This window comes from Ochotona princeps, chromosome 14 (genome assembly GCF_030435755.1).
Source record: "Ochotona princeps isolate mOchPri1 chromosome 14, mOchPri1.hap1, whole genome shotgun sequence".
NCBI lineage: Eukaryota > Metazoa > Chordata > Mammalia > Lagomorpha > Ochotonidae > Ochotona > Ochotona princeps.
Window position 1 is genome coordinate 18995697 of NC_080845.1, and position 14862 is coordinate 19010558.

Here is a 14862-nt window from a genome sequence, read left to right on the forward strand (position 1 = left end):
TTATTGACTTACGAAAAAAAAATCAGTTGTACAGGGCTTCTGAAAGTCAGTGGGAGAATAGTGGTGTTATAAACTGAATGTTTTTATTCCCTTCTCAAGCCCTCCTCCCATTCATACTGAAGTACAAGGTGATGACATTGGGAGGTGTGGCTTTTGGGAAATCATTACCTCATGAGTCTGGAGCCCTTGCAGATGGTTTAGTGTTTTTATAAAAGATAGTCTAGGGATCTCACTGGTCTTTCTACTGGGGATATAAAGAGAAAGGCACCATCCAACTGCATTCCAGGACAGGGCTGTATCAGAACCCACCTGTGCTGGCACCCTGATTGGACACTTGCAGTCTTCAGGTCTGTGACAAATAACTGTTTAAGCTACCAGTATTTTCCAGTATTTTGTCGGAGCAGCTTGAATTGACTAAAGCAGGTCATGAGCCACACAGTGCTGGGTACTCCCTGATGCCTTTCTTGGTCCCATTTTTTACATACTGAGGTGAAGCAGAGGTGTAATGTGTAGCTGTTCTTTTTCAGCAATAAAACCATTCATTAGAAACTGATTGCTTTTAATTCAGCTCCATCTACACTGTACTCAGTTAATATTTCTGCCAGGTTCTTACAAATGGCTGGCTGCTATTCTTGGTTTTAGAACTGTTTTGCTTTTTTTTTTGTTTTTTTTTTTTTGAAGATTCATCTTATTTTTAATTGAAAGGCATATTTACAGGAAGAAGGAGAAACACAAGACAGAAATATCTTCCATTTGGGGGTTCAATTCCCAAATGGCTGTAATGGCCAGAACTGGGCTGATCTGAAGCCAGGATCCAGGAGCTTCTCTTGGTCTCCCATGTGGGTGCAGGGTCCTAAGGGACTCTGCTGTTTTCCCAGGCCACAAGCTGAGAGCTTGATAAGAGGTGGAACAGCCAGGACATGAGTGGGTGCCCATATGGAATGCTGGCCCTTGAAGGTGGAGGATTAACCTTTGAGTTTTTGTTTGTCTTTATGCGTATTTTAACTGGAAATTGGGTGGAGACAGATCAGGAAATGTGGGCTGATGTCATCTTTATTCAGAAGTCAGTTTTTGTGACTATGTGCAAGACTTGATGATTTAACCAGCTTTTGGTCCTGATGACATATCTCTGTTGAGCTAATTTCAGAGATTTTAAAAGTCACTATTTCTTACAAAGATTGGTATAGAACTCAGAGAATAGTATATAGGAATTATCTTTTAACAGACGAAATTCCATTTCCAAATGATATAAAACTCACTTGTGTCCACATCTCTCTGCTTTCCTTTAGTTTTACAATTTACTGACTCAAAGTTTTGCATGAATTAGTTATTACCTTTCCAATTAAGCTATGCTGTAATCTTATCCTCATGAACAGGAAATTAAGACTTAGAACTGTTGGCTATCCTTTTAAAATAGCATAGTATTGACTTTGTCAAATCTAAAATTGGGTTTGGTGACACCCTCCACTATTCAGATCAATAGTATTAAGTAGTTTCTAAGACAGTATTTAGTTTACCGACCATGTTGTCTGCATCCCATGGCATGTCTGGGATGGATTCCTGTCTCTGGCTCTTAACTCCTCAATCCTGTGAATGTAAACTTTGGGAGGCCGCAGTGATGGTTGAAGTGTTGAGTTCCTGCAAGCTGTGTAGGAGACTAGGATTGAGTTCCTAGTTTCTCTCCTTAGTCCAGTCTTGATTGATCATTGTAGGCATTTGGGAAGTAAACCAATGGATGATAAACCTGTCTGTTCCACTGCTTCTCAATTAAAACATTAAAAAATTTTTGCTAAAACTTCCCTCCATAGATTGACTCATATAATGATGTGCTGAGTAGATTTTGCAGCTCTCATTCTTGTAGACATTTGCTGGGATGAGGTCCTGCTCAAAAACAACATGTTCTTAGAAGCTTCATTAAGTGTGTGCTTTTAATGTCCAAGATTGCTAAATGGTAATGTCTGACCTCAGATCTTTTGTTCCTTGGCTCATGGAATTTCAGCGGGAGTCTCTATTGACTAATTCAAAAGCTCTCTCCTAAGAAAGTTGCAGTCCTCATAACTGAAAAGGTGAAATGGATTCAGGTTTATTTTTTAATGCAAAATTTTCCTTTATGCTCAATATCAGAAGCACCTGAAATTGTTTTAAAGCAAAGCCACTGAACACTTCAGACACTTCTCAGAGATTTCAGTCTCGAACGATCTGCTTTTTGATTTAATCAAAGACTTTTTGAGTCACTTGTTGCATGAAACAGACAGTGATTCTGTAAGTCTGACCCCAGGCCCAGAAGCATCAGCATCACTTGGGAGCTTGTGAGCAAAAGCAAGTACTTGTCCCTCCACCACCAGACCTACCAAATCAGAAACCCCACAGGGTGAAACTTGGCCCTCTGTGTTTGAACAAAACCTTCCAGTGAATTCTGGTTGCTAATGCATGCTGCATTTTGAGAACCACTGCTCCTGGTTTGTAGTTATTTATCTGGCTTTGAACCTAAACTCATGGAGAATACTTATTAAAAAAAAAATACAGATTCTTGGTTCTTCCCTATACAGAGTTTGATTCAATAGGCATGGGCTTGGCCCAAGAATCCATATATATTCTTTGGTAAAGCTTGTTCTGCTATTACCTTGTGATTTGTATTAGGTCATTCAATAGCTCTAAGTGTAGAATGTACTACATTTGTTTCCAGGCAAGTGTCTTTCCTGACAAGAACCCTGAATTAGAAAATGGCATTTACTCGTAGGGTTGCTTTGGAATTGCAGAGACTGTAAAAATACAAATGTCTGAAAAACTGTGCTAAATATTTTTATTTCAGTTTCAGGGTGATATAGCATCTTAGAATTGTCCTCTGTAGTACTTTTTGAGGGTTCATAGGAGAATAAATTGCTATATCAGTAAAGATTTAATCATTTGCTTAAAGAGATACGGACAAGGAGAGCTCGGTCTTCATCTGTTGGGTCATGCCTCAGATACCCGTATTGGCCAAGGCTGGGCTAAAGCTAGGAGTCAGAAGCTTCATGTAGATCTTCCACGTGGGTGTCAGGGGTCCTAGAAGTTGTGCCCTCGTCAGCTGCTTCCCCAGCAACAGCAGGGAGGTGAATCAGAAGTGGAGCAGCTTGGGCTCGAACCAGCACTTGTATGGAATGTTGGTGCAGCCCCAAATTGATATATTCTGTGTCACATGAAAACCATGACTACAATTTATGTAGATGAAAATAGTGCCCCTCTCTCATTAAGTAAAATACAACTCTTATTTTTCTTTTTTGCTTTAGTTACCAAAGAGATCAAAATAAAACTTTGTAATGAATTTGGAAATACCTATTGCCCTTGTGCGCTTTCCTGCGTGACTCTAGTTCCTTTATCACCTTCTATAACTGGTGTGAAACTTGTTTGGGGACAAGAGAGAGTCTGAAAACTACATAACCAATGGAATATCTGTGCTTTGCTTTGGGCTTCTTGTTTGGCAAACTCACCTGTCCCTGGGTTGGTGTCTCTCCGTCCACAGGTACTACAGTCTTTGGTAGCTTGCATGGGAAATAGTTACTCTTTCCTAATACCAGGCACTGACATAGGCAGTAGGGGAAATCTGGTTCATTTTGTTTCAAAACACACCATACCTCAATTAAGTACAAACAGCTGTGATGTGGGCACAGGGCCAAGGAAATCAGCGTGGCGCTGTGAACTCCAGCTGAGAGCAGTTCATGGAACAAGGAAGGGGCTGAGAGCAGGCTCTACAAGGAAGCCATCAGGCCCAGGCAGAGGAGGGTCCCTGCAGGTCACCCTTGTCACCTCCACAGCCCAGAGAAGCTGAGGTGATCTGTAGAGAGGTGAGAGGTGGTGGCTTTTTTTTTCTTCGAGTTACTTTTTTGTGGTGGCTTCATCACACCATTTTTTAATCTCTTGCAGCCCAGAACGACAATACTGTAAAATGGGGGAAATCTGAGAACACACAGCATTTATACATGTGCTCCCTGCTTATGTTATCCAAGGAACCTGGCTTAACACAGCAAGCACATTGACCCTGTTACTTACAGCATTCCGCTTGCTTCTCAAGCCCCAGGAAATGCTTGGTCAGGTAAAAACCACAGCTATTGGTTCCATTTTGTTGTTTCTTCTCTTACCAGATGCTCTAGTTACTGTCAGTTTAGCAGCAAACTTGTTTTTTCATAGCAGATTTCTTTTGAGCCAGTTTCTAATATGTACAAGGCTTTGTCTGCTCGTCGGAGTGGCTGTGACAAGCCTTTCTGCACTAGCTGACTGTGTGATACTCTTCATTCACAGCACATTGAAGTAGCCGTTCTGTGTTTTTCTGGATATGCAAGGCAGCATCTTTCAGGCTAAGGATTAACGGGCTTGAAATCTTGAAAGCAAGGGCATTGCAGCTGGTTTTAGGTCTCTGGTTGTTTTTTTAGGTCACGTGTCATGCAGATAAGGACGGTGTGGCTATTTTGTGGTTTTGCTATCTCTTCACAGTACTTTGTAAAGAAAGCCCCTTTTTTCTTTCTTGTTCTGTTGCTTTCGGGACAGACAGCTTCAGCCATTATTGCCAAAGGCTTTCCTGTTACACTCAAGTCCTTTTCCTAGCAGGAAAACAGTAAAAAGGAGTCAGAAGACCATTCGTGTAAGTTGGGAAGGGGCGTCCCTGTTTGTTGGTTTTTTCCTTGGTTAGTGACTATCATTGTAAATAGAGGAAATTCATTTCCTTTTTCCTTTGTCTTTTTTCTTTTCCTCATCTCTTCAACATAGTGGAAATCGGTAGGATATTACTTACGGAATGTTATATGAAAGAACTGAGCTCAGCCTGGTGTTCCTGAACCCTCAACTTGGTCATATTTTGCACACTTGTGAGTTTGAGGAAACTGAAATATTTACCTATCTTCTGGCCAGCTGGGAGTAATTCGTCCGCTAGTTTTCTTTAGATTCTTCTCTGTACTTATTGTTTTGAAGAGATATTGCCAAGAGAGATTTCACTGAGGAACAGCTCTGGATACTGGGAGTAAGATAGGAAATGAAACGAAACGCCTCATTTTCCCAGGCTGAAACCTATAATAGGACTGAATTCAACAAGTATATATTATTTTTCGCTCTCAGAATTCTGGGTAGGATGCATAAAATCTAGACTTAAGGTTGTATACTGAATTTTTTTTAAACAACTATCATCTCCCATTTAATTAGAGGCCAGAGAAGGAAACCGAGTTTCTTATTTGGCTCTTGAACTTTGAAAATAAACAAAACATTCAGATTTTTGAATCGCACATTGTGAGCCAAACACCGTCTGGAAGAGATTCTTGTCACTGGTAGGCAGGAGAAATGTCATAAGTCACTGCCTTCAAAGAACACAGCGCCTTGTTGCAGTTCTCTGCTGGGCACAGACGGGCTTGGCATGGTTGGAGCAGAGCTGCGCTTGGGGCTGAGTGTAAGTGCATCGCTGTGGCTCGGGCACAGCAGAAACTGTGCTCGTGTGATGCTGCCTGCGTTGTTTACTGTGTTCCAGACTTCTCCTTTTGCAAAAGACCTCTCTGACTTCTGGCACCCTGCCCCTTAGACTTTGCGATTTGTCTGAGACATCTTTTCCTGTCTAAAAAAACCTGTCTCTGAGACCAGACACATGTGTGTCTGGGATGGTCATCTAATTTAAAACAGTCACTTCCAGCCAGCTTTGAAAAAACTTTTAAAATTAAATTGATTCTTGGCTTGTCTGTGTTAACAGTAAGCAGTGGCACCTGAGAACTTTCCTCCACTTAAAAGCATTTCGTTTTAGGTGATCATGTTCTTCACCCCCTGTTGCTTCCCGCTCGTGTTCCCCCACTGCGCCTCTTCTCTGAACTTAGCAGAAAAGTTGCCAAGACAGTACACAAATGTAAAGACCTCTTATCATCAAGTCAGTTCGGATGCTCTGACCAGCTCAAATACTTCCTCACCTGTTTCTCAAAATATTTTCACATAGGCATAAAACAACCTCTGAAAGCAGTCAATTAATATTACCTTATTATCTGATTTTCAGATTCCACTCAAGTTGGCCACACCAATCTCTTTGCTAGTAAATGATCTTGCAGTGAGCTTAGTTGCCCTGCTTCTTCCTAATCTCGTGTTTTTCCAGTTGTTTTCCTTTTATTACCGCTTGTATGACATTGGCCTTTAAATTAAAAAAAAATTTAACGGACAGAGATATCATCTTCTGCTCACTCCCCAGATGTCTGCAACAATTACAGTGAGGCCAGACTTGAAGCCAGGGGCTGAGAATTCACCCTGAGTCTCCTGTGTAGGTGGCAAGGACCAAACTATTCCAGTCCTTAGCCACGCCTTCCGGGGTGCACCTTACCAGGAAGATGGGTCAGGAGTGGACCCACAGCACTCTGATATGGATATGGGTGTCTCGAAGCAGTGTCTTAACCCTGATGCCAAATGCTCACCCCTGCCATAAAACGTTGAAGAGCATGGCCCAGCTGTTATTATTTTTTTTTCTAGAATGTTCTTTCCTTTGGGCTTGTTTCACGTTTCTTGATTAAATTTAGATTTTTAAACCTTTGGTGGAAATACCAACAGAAATCCTATTCTCATTGCATCCTCTCAGATGACGTAAACATTAGTTTTATTCCATTACTGGTAATGTTTGATCACTTAATTAAGGTCATATCTCCCAGACTTCTCTTTTATAAAGTTGATTGCTTTCCTTTTAGGATTAAATAACTGTTTTGTAGAGATGTATTTGAGTCTACGTAAATATTCAATTTTTGTCGAATTTTGTTTATATTTGACCACCATGCACGCTTGCATTTTCTGTGCTCTTATATAAATGGTGTACAAGTAGTGCTGTGTTTTGCATGACTTCATTTATTCGACTTGATTACTTTGTGGTTGATAACATGCTATTGTGTGAATTAATAGTTCATTTCGTTTTATTGCACAGTAGTATCTCATTGCATGTGTATGCAGCACTTCATGAAGTGACATCTGAACTATTTCTAGTAGTTTTTGGCTGTTATGGTTAAAAACGACTGTAAGCATCTATGTGAAAGTCTTTGCATAGACTTACTTGGTAAATGTCTAGAATGAAATGTCTGGCTTGAAGATTTTTTTAAAAGATGCGTTTATTTGTTTGTAAGATAGAGTGACAGAGAGAGAGAGACAGACAGATCTGCTAGTTCACTCTCTGCAAATGCCAGCAATAGCTTGGGATTGGCCACCAAGGAACTAGGAGCCAGGAACGCCAGCTGGGTCTCCCACAGGTGTGCGAGGGGCCCAAGCACTTTGGCTGTCATCTTCTTCATTTTTTTCTGGTACATTAGCAAAACGCAGTATTTGAAACAGAGCAGCTGAGACTGGGACTAGTATGCTGATATGGGATGTACATAGTCCAAATGTTGGCTTAACCCACCAGCATCACAGTGCTGGCACGTGATTGACTTAAAAAAAAAAAAAAAAGACCTGCCAAATTGCAGCCAAACTTATCCTTACATTTCCAAGTTAATGTGTGAGAGTAGTTTCTGTGCATCCTTATCAGTATGTTGAATGGTCAGTCTTTTAGATTTTATCTATTCTAATAGAAATATAATGGTATTTCATTGTCTTTTATCTGCATTTTTTAATTGCAGTTCTGTGTGTATCTGTCATCTGAACATTATCTTTGGTGAACTAGCCAAATGTTTTGCCCCTTTTGAAAAATGAGTTTGACTTACTGAATTTTGAGATTTCTTACATACTTTGGATATAAGTTTTTAAATGGAGATATGCTTTGAAAGTTTTTTTGTTTAAAGCTTTATTTTTTGGGTGAGTCAGCATGATTAATTTGCTAATCCTGGGACTTCAAGTGGTGGTATCCCTATGGGCATTAGTTTGTGTCCCCACTGTTCCATTTCCCATCCAGTTCCCTGCTTGTGTCCTAGGAAAGCAGTGGAGGATGACCTAAGTCCTTGGCACCCTGTATCCATGTGGGAGATCTGGAGAGGGTTCCTTGCTCCTGGCTTTGGCTCAGCTCTAGCTGTTTGTTTCTTCGCTCTGTAATTATGCCTTTCCAATAAAAATAATTAAATCTTAAAAAAAGATTTTATTTGAAAGGCACGGATAGAAAGGACACACATATACACACAGGGGTTGGGAGCGGGGTGAGGAGGAAAGGAGGGAGGGAGGGAGGGGAGGGGGAGAGAGAGACAGACAGACACAGACAGACAATATATCTTCCATCTGCTGATTCATGTCACATGTAACTGTCATGGTCTGGCTGTGAAAGGCTGAAGCCAGGAGATAGGCGCTTCATGTGGGTCTCCCACCTGGATGGCAGGAGCCCATGTACTTCTGTCCTCTTCTATACTTTTCCTGCACACATTAACAGGGGGCTAGTTGGGAGGCAGAACAGTTAGGACAGAAACAGACACCCCTCTGGATTGCCAGTATCTCAGTGACTTACCAGTCTCTATAAAAGTATTTTCTCGTGGAACTATGACTTGTCTTTTCAATTACTCCACAGTGTCCTGAAAAGCAGTTTTTAATTTCAAATAAATATGATTTTCCAATTGTCTTTTAAAATATATTTTAAAATTTGAGAGTCAGGGAGCCAGTATCTCACTATATACTTTCCTCACTTTATGATCATTATAACGAATACCACATTTTGTGATGTTAATGTCCCTCTTTTCAAGAAAAAAATCATTCATATGTGTATGTATATCTACATAGGAAGGGATTGTGATGAGATGTTAACAGTTGTTTGTTAAATCTTAAAGTTAAGGGAAAAAACATACTACAAACTATTTTATTGCACGATCTATTTTGCCTTAATTGTCCGAGTTTGATATCTGCTACAGTGGCTGCACTGCTGCCACACACCCCATATCCGAATGCCTGGCTTGCAGTAGCAGCCATTCGTCCCATCATCTTCCAGCTAATTCCAACCTTGGGAGACAGCATATGATGGCTCCAGCGCTTACTTCTCAGCCACCCTTGTGGCAGAGCAGGGTTGAATTTTGGGCTGCTTGCTTTGTTCTGGACCAGGCCTTGCTGGGAAGTGAATCAGAAGTCGAGATAACTGTTTGTTTTTATTTTTCATGGTACAGATTTCTGTTTGATTTTCTGATTTCCAAATAAATACAATTTTAAAATAGTTTTAGAAATTGTCTGTGCAAGTCTACTTCTGAACATAAAAGTAGAGATCGTAACAAAGATGTTAAGATCTATTAATCTACTCGTCTATTTTTGTGTCCTTAATACATGGTCTTTGTTATTAACTAGTTGGTTTTTTTAATCTTAAAATTTAGCATTTTAATACAAGGATTTTAAATATTATTTTCCATGATACAATTTCATAGGTATAGAGATTCACCCTTCAACTCACCTTTCTCTCTCCTATTCTCCACCTGCCCCCACCACTGTTTTTCCCCATACTATTGTGAAGTACAGTCCTTCAATGAGATAATCCTTTTCCCATTCCTGATATCAATAATTTTGCTTCCTGTGGTTTCCGACTGGTCTGATGAGAGGGTCAGCTGTTTTTCTGGTTTTCATAATATGTATATATATTTTCTCTCTATGTCTATATATAGATAGATAATTTCATTATCCTCTCATTTCATGTTTTTCCCCTTTGAGTTTAATTAAATGAACATTTCTCATTTCTATTGATGAAAGATGAGGTCATTTGAGATTTTTTTTTCTTTTCTAGTATAGGTGTTTAATAGTTAAAGTTTCTCTTTTCTGCCGCTTTAGTGCCACTGCATAAATTTGGATTTATTTTATTTTTGATTTTATGCAAGTTAAATCACTTTAAAATTTCTCCCTTTGGTTTTTCCTTTGGGTCCATAAGGTATGTAGAGATATTAGCTTTTCAAGTATTTGCTTATCTTCCAGATATCTTTGATATTCTTTTCTAAGTTAAGTGTGGTCAAAAAATATACTTTGTAAAATCCAATTATTTTAAATTTATTAGAACTTGTTTTATGGCCTAGAATTTCCTGTATTGCTAGAAGTTTCTTGAACATTTGAGAAGAATATGTATTCTGTTGGTGTTGGGTTGAGGGTTCTCAAAATATTAGGTCAAATTTATTGATTGTGTTTTACAAATCTTTTATATCCTTACAGATTTTCAAGGGTATTGGCACCTGTAACTATAATTGTGGGTGTTTGTTCCTCCTGTCTATGGTTTTAGTGTATTTTGAAATTTGGTTATTACTTGATTCACAAATTTTTAGGATTATTACATTATCTTGAGGAATAGATCGTTTATCATTATGAGATGACCATTTGTTTCATTTAGTGTTATCCTGGTATATATACTTAGAACACTCAAATTTCATGTTTGTGTACCAATATGTGTTTTGCTATGTTTGTTTTTAAGTTTGTTGTCTTGTTGCTTATTTGTCCCATCTGTTTACATTTTGGGACTTGATATATTTTGTCTTGTTGAATATTAGCTGAATTCTTCATTGTGCTGTTAGTGGTTGATTCAGTGTCTACAGTAAGGTTTAGTTTCTTTTAGCCTATTATTAAGTCATGCCGTTTAACGTGTTTAACCTTACAGCTATGTACCCTAATTTATCCTCTCCTAACAATTTTTACCTTTATCTTGGAGCTTCTTCCGTGTCTCCCACATAGGTGCAGGGTCCCAAGGCTTTGGGCCATCCTGCACTGTTTTTCCAGACCACAAGCAGGAAGGTAGATGGGAAATGGGGCCCCCAGGACATGCCCATTTGGGATCCTGGCACATGCAAGGTGTCTTATTGGGCACCATTCCTCTAGCTTCAGCTTGGACAGCCTTGTCTGTAATTGGCATTTGGGCAGAAAAATCAGTGGATGGAAGGACACTTTTATTTTCATTGCTTTCTCTTTCTCTCTCTGTCACTGCCTTTCAAGTAAAGAGTAAAAATAAATGAAAGGAAAAATTAAATGTGCATCTTCTTTTAAAGTTTTAGCTTTTGATAATGTTGAAAGTTGTGCAACCTTCATCCAAATTTAGTTTTGTAAATTTGTGTCATTCTAGAAGAAATTACTTTCTACTTACAGATGTGTCTATTCTGGATGTGCCAGACAAGCGACTGTTATAACCTGTGGCCTTTTGTGATTGGCTGGTTTCACTTAATGTTTTCAAGATTCATGCATGCTGTTACATCCCTCATTTCTTCACTTTTGTTGCCCAATAGTATTCTGTTGTGAAATGTCACCTTTAGAAATTCATTTGACATTTAATGGACATTTGAATTATTTCTGTGTTTTTGACATTCTGAATAATGCTTCTGTGGACTTTCTTGAGCAAATTTTTGTGTACACATATAGCTTCAGTTCTCTTGGGAATAGAGACATGATCAGAACTTCTGAGTGTTATGAAACCTTAATAGCCAATATTTTGAGGAATTGCTAGACCATTTTTAATAGTAGCCACCTTATTTTACCTTCCAACCAGCAATGTATGAGGGTTTTAATTTCTCCACATTCTTACCAACACATGATTTTCCTCTGATAGAGTTTTTAAGATTTCTCATAGTCTAAGATCTGCTTATAATAAATCTTATTTTGGTTTTTAATGTTTGAAATATATTTTTATTTCAGTCTGAACAGTAATTTCCCTGAGTATGGAACTGCAGATTGGTAATTTTCCTCATGACTGTAACAGTGTTGGTCCTTAGAATAGATACTTGTTCAGGATTGGAAACTTGGTGCCAGGCTCATGCCTCTGGTGGCTTCCAAGGTTTGTGTCACAGTAGTGTTATAAATTTGATTGTGCTACTTCTTTGTGCATTTGTCTTTCCTTCTCGTGCTTGTGATTCATTGTGTTTATTGATTATGGGTTTATAATTTTCATCATGATTTTATTTCTTAGCCTTTACTTTTAGAATTTTTTTTCTGTTCTCTTTGATTTGGACAATTGAGTTATATTTATTAATCCACTCACAATTTTCCTCAGCTCTTTTTTCTTTTAAATTTAATGATTTTTTTTCTCACAATGTTTATTTTGGATAGTTGTGTCTCTCACTTCACTAATCTATAGTGTATTTTCTCTTCTATTCAGTGTATTTTTCATTTTATAGACTTTTTTTGTATGCAGATTCTTGATTTGTATCTTTTAAATATCTTTTATGTCTTTTGGGGCCTTGGAATATAGCAGTAGTAACTTCAAGGTACTTGTCCATTTTAATAGCTTTGTCAGTTTTGGCTGTTTCAGTTGAATGGTTTTCTCATTATTGTGGGACATATTTTTCTTCTTTGTATGACTGGTAATCATTGATTGGATACTAGGCTATGTAATTTTTACCTGGTTGCATACTGATGCTCTTATGTTCCTATAATATCCTCAAACTTTGTTCCTAGAGTTAATTACTTCGAAACCATTTACTTTTTTTCATGTTTTGCTTATAAGATTTGCTTGACATGATTAGTGTTTAGTCTGGGGAGAATTATTCCCTCCTCCTGAGGCAAGATGCTTCTGAGTATTCTGTCCAGATGTCCCTGAATTTATGAGGTTTTCTGGTCTTGATCATTCCCAGCACTCGATCTTGGGTACCATTCCTGTAAGGCTTTCAGATGGCCTCTAGCAGTTATCTCACATTCATTTTTGGATCTGTTTCCACTACTCATTGGAGGACAATTTGTAAATTTCTGAAGTTTTCTGTCCCTCCTTTCTGGTAGAGTGTTCTGTGTCTTAGTTGCCTTACATTTCTTGAGTCTGTCTTCAGACCTGTCTTTTCAACTCAATCCATTCTGTTGGTTGCACCCAACTTTCTGCTCAGATGGCTGTAACAGCCAGGACTGGGCCTGGCCAAAGCCAAGATCCAGATGTGTAAACCAGGTCCACCACATGGATGAAGGGACTGAAGCAATCATCTGTTGTTTTCTCAGGTATATCTTCAGGCAGCTAGGACGGAAGTGGAGCAACTGGAACACAATTTTTTGTTTACTTATTTTGCCAAAGGTACTTGTGTTATCAGAAACTTGAAACTTTCAATGATAGAAGATGCTTCAACCAATAGACCTCTTGGCTGTTAAACTCTTCTGGCCTGAATCACTTTTCTTACCATAGCTACAGATTCCTACCTTTGCACCAGCAATTCTTGGTACTTTTCTTTTACCTATATTTGATCTCTTCGACTTCTCGCTTCTACTGATTGAGTTTAGAAAGAATTTTCAGAAATTCATAGAAAATATATACTGTGAAAACTGCAAGGCTATCAGTGTTGTGCACCTGTATTTGTCTTTTTAATTCCAATTTTTCTATAAACTTTTTTTTTAAAGAAAAGCTATTTAAAAGGCAGAGTTTCAGAGAGAGGACGAGAAACAGACAGAGTTTCAGAGAGAGGAGAAACAGAGAATGAGACGCCTTCCATCTACTGATTTTCTCCCCAAATGGCCACAGTGGCCAGAGGATGGACGAAGCCAAAGCCACAGGCCTGGAATTCAATCTGAGTCTCCCACTTGGACCGTATGGGTGCAAGCACCTGAGCCATCTTCTGCTGAGCTGGGTTGGAAGTGCAGCAGCTGGGATTTGAAATGAAGTTCAGATATAGGATGCCTGTATCACTGGTGGTGGCCTAACCCCCTGGGCCACGATGTCACCCGTTCCTGGTTATTTTGAAACATTTAAGGATGGGTATTTCTCAACTTCAGGAGCACATCTAAAGTAAAACTACCTATGTGTTCAGTCTTTGAATTCAAGGTAATGATTTCATGTAATTTTTATATCCAGGTGGGAAGTGGTTCTGCCATGGGCTACCCTTTGTGTGTCTTAGCTGTCATCCCGTGATCTTCTTTCACATTCATGCCAGGAATTCCTTTGGCTTTTCACCTGTGTTGGAATCCTGCTTCCTGTTACACATGCCTTCATTTTTTCACGTTCCTCCCTATGTCTCAGAGCATGCTTCAACAGAATTCTAGATTGTAAGATGGCTCCATTGTCCTCTAGCCTTCAGGGTTACAAATGAGAAGTCTAGAGACTTTCTGATTCCTAATCCTTTGTCTGTGAGTTCCCCTACCTCCATCACTGAAAAAACATTGGGGTGATGCATGATGTGTGTGATATGAACCTATTGATAATCAGACACTTCGTGGGACCTTACTCTCCACATTTGTAGCCTACCATGTGAGGAAATATTTTGAGTTATTTATTTGATCCGTCTCCCTTTTCACCTACTTTTTTGTTTTAGAGCTGTCTTGGTTTTCTTATCTTCCTGTTGGCTTCCTCATTTTTCCTGTTTCATTTCGCTTCCCTCTACATTTTGTTTTACATTTTGGGCATGTCTCTTACATTTGTACTTCAATCTTTCCCCTGGATTTTGCGCATCATCAGTTTTACACATCTTGTTTTTATTTCAATAAGTACAATAATATCTTCTCTATGCTGCAATTGTTAAACCTTTTAATTTGCTTGCAATCCAGAGAGGAGAAGAAAAAAATTTAATTTCAAGCCTTAGATTTTGAAGATCAGCTTCAGATGCTATTTAGCTTAGGTAGAAGGAACAGATATGAGAAAAGCAAGAAGATACAGCTTTTGGCTTCCTCTCTCATCTTTTTCCTCCAAGTTTGGGGTCCAGAGTATTTTCTGATTGGTTTCTGCAGGATTATAGAGCTCTCTGCAGAATGCATGACAGATTTCAAGCCTGAACCGCTGTGTGCCTGTGTCATGATTTGGAGCTTATTCTTTTCTAGGTTAAGCATCAAAGATTTCTTTCCTCCTGATTTTTTTCGTCTATCCTGTTTTGGAATTGGAGGCTTTAAAGTCTTTCCTATGCAGTTTTTTTCTCCTCTCCTTTCCCATTTCTTATTGGAAGTTTTGATTTGTCTACTACATCACTGATTTTTTTCTGCTTTATTTATATTTTCTTTCCTAACTCTTAATTCAGATATAATGCAAACTCTTTAAGTTTTCAACTTTATACTTTATTT

At 38.8% G+C, this 14862-nt stretch overlaps 1 protein-coding gene across 5 annotated transcripts in view; it reads left to right on the forward strand.

The window, feature by feature from the left end:
- The window catches only part of LPAR1 (lysophosphatidic acid receptor 1), a 140202-nt gene that overhangs the window by 41213 nt on the left and 84127 nt on the right, over nt 1–14862 (forward strand). Inside the window, exon 1 of one of the 5 annotated variants that reach the window (XM_058672411.1) lies at nt 4051–4072. The exons of 3 other annotated variants lie outside the window; for them this stretch is intronic. The gene's annotated coding sequence lies outside the window, so the exon portion shown is untranslated. Of the gene's footprint in view, nt 1–4050; nt 4073–4551; nt 4619–14862 lie in introns of those variants that run through there. One more of the 5 variants, XM_058672410.1, reaches the window with a different exon arrangement.